Source organism: Cricetulus griseus, chromosome 9 (genome assembly GCF_003668045.3).
Source record: "Cricetulus griseus strain 17A/GY chromosome 9, alternate assembly CriGri-PICRH-1.0, whole genome shotgun sequence".
Lineage (NCBI taxonomy): Eukaryota > Metazoa > Chordata > Mammalia > Rodentia > Cricetidae > Cricetulus > Cricetulus griseus.
Window position 1 is genome coordinate 4,000,853 of NC_048602.1, and position 8,125 is coordinate 4,008,977.

General features: G+C 49.8%; 1 pseudogene; it reads left to right on the plus strand.

The window, feature by feature from the left end:
* The first annotated feature begins 238 nt into the window (after positions 1–238).
* LOC113837186 lies at positions 239–922 on the plus strand (annotated as a pseudogene).
* The last annotated feature ends 7,203 nt before the right edge of the window (positions 923–8,125 follow it).

Here is an 8,125-nt window from a genome sequence, read left to right on the forward strand (position 1 = left end):
TAACTCCAGCTCCAGGGGATCTGACGTCCCCTTCCGGCCTGTGTGGGCACCTGTTCGTATGAGCACACACGGACACAAACTGGAGAGTTTTGCATTCTGGTTTCACAAGTTATTCCAAAGATCCTGTAACCGAGACAGCGTGGCACGGGCATAAGGAAAGAGCAATGGGTGGGTGGGCGGGAACCGAGACTCTGTCCATGAGCCCTTACGTTCATGGAGAACTGAATTCCACAAGAAGATGAAGTCCTTGGACATGTACTTACCTGTTCTCCCTGCCTATTAAGGAATCGGAGATGACTGACGTTTTCCTGGGAACATCCCAAAAGGGCGAGGTTCTGAAGACCAGTGCAGAAGCTAACTTGGGCCGGCAAGCGGACCAGGTTCAAGGCTTTTGTCGCTCCTGGGGACCACAAGGGTTATGTTTGTCTTGCTGTTAAATGCTCCAAGGAGATAGCCACTGCCATCCGACGGGCCATCATCTTGGCCAAGCTTTCCATTGTCCCTGTGTGGAGAGGCTACAGGGGAACAAGCTTGGCAAGCCCCACGCTGCTCCATGCAAGGGGACAGGCCACTGTGGCTCTGTGCTGGTGCACTGGCGTCGTCTCCACTCCCGTGCCCAAGAAGCTGCTGACAATGGCTGGCACTGATGGCTGCTGCATTTCAGCCAGGAGTAGCTGCACTGCCATCCTAGGCAACACGGCCAAGGCCACCTTTGATGCTATCTCCAAGATCTACATCTACTTAACCCCACCCCACCCTGACCTCTCTGGACAGAGACCGATCCACCGAGTCTCCTTTTCAGGAATTCACTGACCATCTTGTGAAAACTCCTACCAGAGCCTCCGTTTAAAGGACCCAGGCTCCAGCTGTCACCACCATATTAAGGAAAGGATTTAATACAAGAAAAAATAAAGTGAATTAAGTCTATTCAAATAAAACAGAGGATCACTACAGTGAATCAATTTTGCTTGTCTGTACCATATGACAGGAAGGGGCATGAAGGAATTTTCTGGAGTGACAGAGGCCACCCACACCCCAGTAGTGACATACCACATCACCAAAACCAACTGGTCTGAAGATTTTAAAGTCTGTGCATTTCACTGGCTGTAAATTTCACCTCGATAACGATTTCATTTTGTAACGCGTCGGCTTTGAGGAGCGCATCATGGAGACGGTTGCCTTGCTTCTCCGATGTAAGCTTTTGGCACTTAAAAAAAATTTTTTTTAAAACACTTGTCTACATTACTTTAAAATCTCTAAGCTTTGGGAAATTAAACAGGTTCCAATTTGAAGCTTTGTATTGTCCTTGTAGCATGTAGCATCAATAATCACACACACACACCCACACACACTTCTTTCCCAGAAGTGTCCCCAGAGTCTTAGGAAGGAGACCAGCAGGAGGTTACAGGGCAGGAGTCACAGGGTTAGGGTTATTCCCATGGCGCAGGGCTATTGCACCAAACACAGATTCTTTTACAAAGAAAAAAAAAGGGGGGGCGGGGGAGAAAAAAAAACTAAATCAGACTCTCAAAAAGCTTCTGTTTCTGAATGCTCAGGCTTATTTGCATATCAAAATTGCCTCCGGATGGTAGGCAGAAATAGAAAATTAAGGAAGAACGCTAGAAAGGAGCCAGGCAAATTCAGGGGCGTAAAAAGCCCTTCCCTCTATCCGGGGCAGCGCCCCCCCGCCCCCAGAGTAAAGAGCAGGACTCCAGCCTTGCAGTGGCTGGATTTGGACAAGACCATGCTACGAATGCATTTGCTAACTCAATGACAAACAAATCCTTTTTATTAAAAAACAATCAGCATCGGTACCTCCCAACTCCCTCTAGTGGATCTAAGAAAATGGCCAGACTTAGGATGACGCCATTTATTTTGAAATAGTAAAGGACTTCCCCAAGAGTCTCAATGACCAGTGAGTCCCCTGACCCCATGGTCACTACAGGGAATTGATCTGATTTCCGTGAAAGGAGGATTTTCCCACAGCCTCCTTCAAAGAAAGGGGAGCTTCGCACCCGCCCGAATAGTTAACCACTCTTACATCAGAGAGTGATAGACGTTTCAAACACTTTGCACCAGGGTAAGAAAATTGGAGACTGTTGCAGGTCGTCTGGTCCTTGATCGATATCATGAATATTCAAATCATTTCACGGTGGCTTTCGAGTCTCGGACAAATGAAAGGACCCTGGCAATCGCCTGCTTGCTGGCCCGGCGCTCCAAAGTGTTCGAAATTGGGTTAGGGATCATTTTTAATGTCATCACTCGGCTTGCCTGTCAACTTTTGTGATGCTGATCTTCAAATGTCATCAAATTACTCCCCAGCCCTCAAATCTCGCCGGCTGCTTAGAACTCTTATTTTATCTTGAGTCCTGTGTTTGAGGGCACATATATAATATATAAGTAGCAAAGTGGCACGCATTCATTGGCCTGACATGAGAGTGTCTCACAGCTCTGTCACAGCAAGGAAATGGGCAGTTAGCAGGGATCAGGGATGTGCCCTTCAGCTGAGCTCACCTCTGTAGACTGGCATCTGTCTCCCCCGCCCCAACCCATCACAGACTCTTGTGATGCTGGTCCAAGCTGGCCTCCAGTTCCCCTCCCCTGTCTTCCTGCCTCTTCCTCCTGGATGCTAGGACCACAGGTATGCACCTGACTCCCGAGCGACATTTTGCTAACTATACCTCATTGTTCCATGATTTGCCGTCTTGCTTCCCCACCGCAAATACGTAGCCTCGTGGCTTATCACGAATGGACATGAATACCCCACTCCTTTTCAAAACAAAAGATTTGGGAATGGAAACTCACGTTAGAAGTAAACTTAGATAAAAATTCTGATGAAGAAGTTGCCTACCCTTGGAAAGTAACATGGGGAGGTCCGTCTCCCCCCCTCCATGTACTTCTGTGATTCTAACCCTTGGTGAGTTCAGGGCCAACCTGGGCTACTTCATGTGACTGTCAAAAAAAAAAAAAAAAAAAGTCTACCTGGACTAGTTCACTAACTGGTTCAGCCAAACGCCATTGCCCTGCTTCCTGGTGGCTGCTGTGTTTCTCAAGAAGACTCACTCCCCACCCAACTCTAACGCTACCAACACCACCAACCCCACAGAGGCTCAGCCACCTAAAATGGAAATGAAATATAATGTATGGAAATATTCTCTTAGAAAGCCCCCTTAAGGCTTCCCATGTATTAATGTATTAGTTTGCAAACATTAAGATCAAAGCCACAGCAACAAATACATCCTAAAAAGTTTTTCGTCAGATTTTTATTAACGATATACAAGTAGCGCAACATAAAAAATTAATAGGCTCAAGCCTTGAAATGTCAGAGCCAATGATCTGTGCCTGCACGTCTCCTCGGCTTTGCTCCAGCCGTCCTGGCTCTGCCTGCCTGTCTCCTCAGCTTTGCTCCCGCGTTCTGGCTGTGGGTCTTCTTGCCTTGAGCGACTCAATGTGACTTTTTTTTTTCTTTTAAGGAGAAAGAAAGGTTAACAGATGGCTTAAGAGGCCCCTGATCTGCTGCAGTAAGTTAAAAAATAGCAAAGCCTAGAACCCAAGGTGTGGAAACACGAGGCCCAAACTCATAGACGTGCAATTTCAAGCCTTTAGGCTCACCCAATAAACTGTTAAATATTCAGTTTTAAATAAAATCTACTGTAGGTTAAAAAAACAAATCAACCCCATCGACTTACAGTATTACTAACTTTTCAATTTGAAAAGAAGTGTTAGGACCAAGTGTTAATTCCAGCACTTGGGGCGGGGTTGGGGGGGTGGAGGCAGGTCTGGGAATTCAAGGCCAGCCTGGTCTACATAGAGAGCTCCAGGACAGCCAGGGCTACATAGTAAGACCTTGTCAAAAAAAAAAGTGTCAGGCCTGGAGAGGGCTCAGTGGCTAAAAGCACGAGCTGCTTTTCCAGAAGGAAGACCCAGCATCCATGTCAGGTGGCTCACCCACTGGAAACTCCAGCTCCAGGAGACATGATCCCTCTTCTGGCCTCCTCACATGGGGCACTCATTCATACACACACACACACACATACACACGCACGCACGCATGCACGCACGCACGCACGCACGCACAGAAAGACAAATACATATACAGTCACATACACATACATATGCACAGAGACAGATACATACACGGACACAAATACACACATACACATTTATGCACACACACAGAAAGACAAGTACACACACACACACACACACACACACACACACACACACACACGCTGTGGTAGTTTGAATGTATTTGGCCCCCAGAAGCTCGTAGGGAATGGTACTGTTAGGAAGTGTGGCTTTGTTGCAGTAGGTGTGGCCTTGTTAGAGGAAGTGTGTCATTGCGGAGGCGGGCTTTGAGGTCTCATACATGCTCAAGCCATGCCCAGTGTCTCAGACCACTTCCTGTTGCCTGTGAGTCAAGATATGGGACTCTCAGCTCCTCCAGCGCCGTGTCTCCTCACACACTACCAAACTCCCAGCCACCATGTCCCCTGATGTGAAGATAAAACCTCTGAACTGCCAGCCACCACCTCAATTGAATGTTTTCCTTTATAAGCGTTGCCATGGCCGTGGTGTTTCTTCACAGCAACAGGAACCCTAACTAGGACAGTATGGACTCAGAACTCCCTATGCAAGGCAGGCTGGACTCAGACTCATGACCTTCCTGTTTCAGCGTCCAAAATTCTGGGACTGCAGGCATGTGCCGGCATACCCTGCCTACTTTCCAGAAAGCTCAGAGGACCTGATAAAGCAGCGGTCAGAATAACGCCCATGAAGAAATCAGCCAAGTGTATTGGCACTTCTTGAATCTGAAGCAGTGTTATACTACCAAACTTCCAGGGCCCAAACCCATGAACCGTGAAGCCAGCCCTTAATCACTAACAGTTCCTTACATGTGTGTGTGGCAGCTCCAGGAGCCTGGATGGCCTGGGCACCCACTGCTCTGCTGTGCTGACTCACCACAGGTCTGGAGAATCACGAGGAAAAGAAAACACAGATTTAAAATAAGAGTTACGGCCTGGAGAGATGACTCGGTGGTTAAGAGCGTGTACTGTCCTTGCGTGTACTGTACAGCAAGGGGGGATTATACGTAAAATTAACCAATTTCATAATTCCTTGCAAGATTCCATAGCCCATGTCCACTGCTGTAGGTGGCCTCACACATAGGCTGAAACAGTAGAATGACAGCACAGTCATGGGTCTTTATTTTCATTCCAGAATCTGGAACTTCAAAGACCTAGGGGCCCAATGGCCCTTGATGCAGGAGGCCACGTTGGTGTCAGTGGTCCAAGCTGCTGCCCTGGGCCTTAATGAAACCTGAGACCCATGTGGATGTATGCAGTCTGTGCCACCTCCTAATGCCTTGGCGATGTCCTCAGGTTGTCCTGATTGGAGCGCCATGCTGGTGTGAGTGACATGTGTAACCACAGGCCGTGTTGACGTCTATAGCCTGTGTTACCAACAAAGCCCATGTGGATGCCCCTGGTCTGCGCTACCATCTGAGGCCATGTTAAAGTCCCTGTGAGCAGGAGAGCTGGCCAAGCACCCAACTGTCCCACAGCACAGTGATGGTCATGCAGGCAGTGGCCTGATTGATTGAAGGAGAGCTGGCTCTGGCCACTTCTCTTCGCTTCTTGGCTGGTGACTTCTGTTACGGGTGCAGGCAGAGAAAGACTCATCCTCTCTTAAGGGGCTGGCCACTAGGAATCTGACCATGCTCCAGTGAATATATGGACAACACAAAATGGACTTTTTTTTTCCTGGGGTGGTGGTGTGGGGGTAGCTCACAGAGGAGGGGTGGACCTGGGAAGATGAGGAGGGTGAGCTTGATTGCAGTGCAGGATTCGAGATTCCCAAATAGTCAATTAAAATTAATTTAAAATAATAATAAAGATAAATCTCAGAAAATACGAGCTAGGTGCGGTGGCTCATGTCTGTGCTTGGGAGGCTGAGGTAGGGGCATACAAGTTTAAGGCCAGACTGGGCTACAATAGAAGAAAATAAAAAGAGTGAGTGTGTATAGAGACAAATTTTCCACTCAAATTTCCAAGAAGAAGCCTGCCTGTGTCTGTCTTTTGAAAAGATTCTTTGCTTCCTTCCTTCCTTCCTTCCTTCCTTCCTTCCTTCCTTCCTTCCTTCCTTCCCTCTCTCTCTCTCTCTCTCTCTCTCTCTCTCTCTCTCTCTGTATTTATTATGTATATGAGTGTTTTGCCTGTGTGAGCCCAAGGGTACCATAGGCACACCTGGGACCATGGAAGCCAGAAGAGGGCATCAGATCCCCAGAACTGGAGTTACAGACAGATGTGAGCCACCATGGGTTGCCTGGAACCAGGTCCCCTGCGAGAGCAGCCGGGGTTCTTAACCACTGAGCCAGCTCTCTGGCCGTGTTTCTAATCTACATTTATTAGCAACTTATTCTAAACAGATAGAATGAAGAATACTCTAACCCAGATAGACCCACTTAGAAAACAAAGATGCAGACCCCTGCTGGAGGAACAATGTGTGGGCACTGACACCACCTTGGAGTTGAAAGGAGAAGTCATTGGTCAGTTTTTGTTCATTTGAAACAAGCTGGAGTCATCTAGAAAGACTGAGGAATTACTACCATCAGACTAGCCTACGGGCAAGTCTCTGAGACACTCGCTTGATGGCTTCAATGGCCATCCCTGGACTACTGGCCCTGGGTTCTATAAGAAAGCAGGCTGAGCAAGCCATAGGGAGCAAGTCAGTGAGCAGCTCCCCTCCATGGCCTCTGCATCAGCTCTGCCTCCAGGTTCCTGCCCTGACCTCCCTTCATGGTGGACTGGTAAGCGATAGGCTGAAATAACCCCTCCCTCTGCCCTTTGCTTTTGGTCTTGGTGTTTATCACGGCAATGAAAAGGGAAAGCAAGACAGAGAGGAGGTGGCTTCACCTTCGCAAAGGAGTGAACAGCCTGCTGCCGGACCGGGGAGGAGACTCGGTGATCATCTCCCAGGCCTGGCTGCAGTGACCACACCCAGCTGCAGTGACCACACCCAGCTGCAGTGACCTCCACAGCTGCAGTGACCTCCCCAGCTGCAGTGACCACCCCCAGCTGCAGTGACCTCCCCAGCTGCAGTGACCACCCCCAGCTGCAGTGACCACACCCAGATGCAGTGACCACCCCCAGATGCAGTGACCACACCCAGATGCAGTGACCACACCCAGATGCAGTGACCACACCCAGATGCAGTGACCTCCCCAGCTGCAGTGACCACCCCCAGCTGCAGTGACCACCCCCGGCTGCAGTGACCACCCCTGGCTGCAGTGACCACACCCAGATGCAGTGACCACACCCAGCTGCAGTGACCTCCCCAGCTGCAGTGACCACCCCCAGATGCAGTGACCTCCCCCAGATGCAGTGACCACACCCAGATGCAGTGACTCCCCAGATGCAGTGACCACCCCCAGCTGCAGTGACCTCCCCCAGCTGCAGTGACCACACCCAGCTGCAGTGACCTCCCCAGCTGCAGTGACTGTCATCTCTTTTTCTCATCAGGCGCATGGCTGTCCCACAGCGCCTCATGACAAAGCTCCCTGGGCACCATAAATGGCTCTTCTTCGGATGATCGGTAGCAGAGTCTCCGGCATCCAAAATGAGCTGCCAAACCAGCTGCCGGTCACACCTTTCCATCGCCCCATTGCTCCTTCCTAGGTAGGCTCACTCCTGCTGTGAGGAAACACCATGTCCAAAAGCAGCTCGGGGAGGAAAGGGTTCATTTGGCTGACACTTCCCACATCCCTGGAGGGAGTCGAACCCAAGCAGAGCAGGATCCTGGAGGCAGGAGCTTACACAGAGGCCGGGGAGGAGTGCTGCTTACTGGTTTGCTGCTGCCCATGGCTTGCTCAGCCTGCTTTCTTGTTTTGTTTTTGTTTTTCGAGACAGGGTTTCTCTGTGGCTTTGGAGCCTGTCCTGGAACTTGCGCTTGTAGACCAGGCTGGCCTCGAACTCACAGAGATCCACCTGCCTCTGCCTCCTGAGTGCTGCGATTAAAGGCGTGTGTCACCAACACCCGGCCTGCTCAGCCTGCTTTCTTATAGAACCCAGGGCCACCAGTCCAGGATGGCACTACCCACAATGGGCTGGGCCCTCCCCCATCCATC